General features: G+C 53.6%; 1 protein-coding gene across 1 annotated transcript in view; it reads left to right on the top strand.

The window, feature by feature from the left end:
• Positions 1–690: 690 nt before the first annotated feature.
• WNT5A (Wnt family member 5A) overlaps positions 691–2,456 on the top strand; it is a 28,788-nt gene continuing 27,022 nt past the window's right edge. Inside the window, exon 1 of the mRNA XM_017894209.1 lies at positions 691–815. The gene's annotated coding sequence lies outside the window, so the exon portion shown is untranslated. The remainder of the gene's footprint in view (positions 816–2,456) is intronic.

The raw sequence follows: 2,456 nt of genomic DNA, 5'->3' as shown, positions 1-2,456 counted from the left end.
CCCGGTGAGGTCTGGGGAAATACCCAGTAATCAAATGCATTCATATTTATTCAGTGAAGAGTATTCCTAGCAAGTGGAATAAATCAAGACTATGTCTTGTCATGTGAGGTCCGGTTTTGCCACCACAGGAGTTTGAAAACCTCTGTTTTCAGAGCTGCTTTTTTTCTAGAAGAGCAGGCATTGAGTGCCAGGTAAGTGCCTGACCCATGCTAGGAGCATTCCTAGACATCATGTTTCATTCTCACCACTCCCCTGATTTTCAAGCTCATCTCATTTCATTCTCAATGCATTTCTACAAGGTAGATCATGAAATTTCTGCTTGCTGCTGTTGTTGCTGTTGTGTGTAAGAGGGTTCTGAAGTGCTGGCTGAGAGGCTAGACAAGGTGTGACAGCTGGGAAGGGGCAGGGCAGGGACTGAAACTCCAGATTCCACAGCCGGCACTCTTAACCACTAACCAATACCGACTTCCACTAGAGGAAAGACTGCAGAACAGGAAATAGCACTGTTTGGGCTGTGTCTATACAAGCAAAGGCAATTGGAGAGAAGCAGGTGATTATCCAGATAACTCAGAAAATAGCCATTAAAAAAAAAAAGGTTTGTGGTTGGGTAGCCAATGTTTCTACACTGGCTGTGTGTGTGAAGGAAATTCCCAGGTTAACGGCCCTGTTCTTCATGGAATAGGATCCTCTACACCAACTGCCTTGGACTCTGGGACACTGGGATGCTAGTTTCTCCATTCTTCACGAGCGCCATTTGGCAGCCCCTTTCATAGTCAGCTCATATCCTGCCACTTCTCAGAGCTGCTGCACCTAAGGTGGGTCCCGGAGATCCATGCTTGCGGGGAGGGGCTGGGTTGTCTGCCCAGGAGGCACGTGCTCTCCCGCAGCCAGGGAATCTCAGTCTGCGGCTACCGGGCAGAACAGCAGGGGAGAGGGGGAAGGGCGGAGGGACGCAGCCCGGGGGCGATATGCCGGGCGGAGACCCTCTTTTTCAGACACCTTCCTCCTGTGGGCAGATCTCAGGTTAGATTCGAAGACTGTAAAATGCCCACGGGTCGGGAAGTGGTCAAGGCTTACAGAGGAGGTTAGAGGAATGGAGACTCAGGAGGTAAAGGGAGGTGTCCCAAGGGGAGCTTTGAGAACCTTGGATTCCCCCTCCTTAAGGCCGCACACGCCTTGGGGGAAAGAAAGCAAGTGGGGGGCGGGAGGGTGCTAAGTAGGAGCATCTGTCTCTGGCACTTGGTGGGAAGTTCACATTGCCATCTTTGCGCGCCAGGAAGGAGGCCAGGGCTGGGGAGGGGTTCAGTCGGCTAGGACAGTTAAGGAATGGGAAGGGGCTATGGAGGGTGGAACGGCATCGCTGGAGCCTGGGCCGGCGAGCCCTGGGGTATGGGGGTGGAGGTGGGGAGGGACTGGAAGAACAAAACAAAACAGCCACCACCCCAAAACACCTAGGCCACGGATTTTTCGCCTTAAGGTCAAGTGCATGCCAATGAGCGGAGAAAATAGAATCGTGTGTGTGTGTGTCTTCACCTTTGACAGCTGGAGGATGCGGACGGCAGAAAGTAACTTACGCTCCAGTGTGAGGCACTGTTTGTGGGGTGGGGCCCGCGTCGTACTGGAGGTAGCGGACACAAATCCACCAACCCTGCCCCTCCGGAGTCCCCAAAACCACGGGCACCTAGAAGCGTCTAGAAATTCCGGTGCCCGGAACCCGGTTTTGCCAAACTCCGCAATCGCCTCACCTGAGGGCACCGGCCAAGATCTCCGTGGCAGGGCCCACGCATCGCGCCTGGATGCTCTGGGCCAGAGCCATATGAGCAATCATGCATCCCAGTACCCAAGTCCCTACTACTCTGGCGACGTTGCAGGAGGTGGGCGCCTAACCCTATCCGTCAGCCCCAGGGCTTAAGTATCCTCTCCCAGAGGTAAGAATAAGGAGGTCCCCCATGAGGTTCCATGTCAAGGCAGCAGTCTCCGTGGAGTCCCAGTGGGAGCAGTCTGGGATACGCGAGCGAGCCAAGGGGTCCCAGCCGGGGAAGTTGGGGTTCAGCCTCCCGCCGGTCGGTGGCTCTGGAAGGAGCGCAGACAACCAGGCGGCAGGCAGGCAGCGGCTGCAGAGTGGACCTCTCTCTTTCAGCAGATGCCGCGGGGGATGGGGAACCTAGAGACGGGGAGACAAGGGGGGTGTACCCCGCCTCCTGGCACCCCAGCCCGTAGTACGGCTTTAAAATCCTGCAGAGTTTGTCATAGGCCGGCCTCACCACGCATGCGCATAGGAGAAGTTGAGTTTTTTTTTCTTTCGTCCCCCCCCTCCTTCTCTCTTTCCAGCCGCCCCTAGTTCTGAAACTTTGAAGAACTTTTTTCTTTCTTTCTTTCTTTTTTTTTTTTTTTTTTTTTTTTTTTTTTTTTTTTTTTTTTTCAAAACCAGTTGTTTCTTTTTTTTTTTTTCCCCC

The sequence above is a fragment of the Rhinopithecus bieti genome, unplaced genomic scaffold (genome assembly GCF_001698545.2).
Source record: "Rhinopithecus bieti isolate Rb0 unplaced genomic scaffold, ASM169854v2 scaffold_21649, whole genome shotgun sequence".
Lineage (NCBI taxonomy): Eukaryota > Metazoa > Chordata > Mammalia > Primates > Cercopithecidae > Rhinopithecus > Rhinopithecus bieti.
The sequence above is the reverse complement of the archived record's forward strand: the minus strand, read 5'-3'. Positions and strand labels throughout refer to the sequence as shown.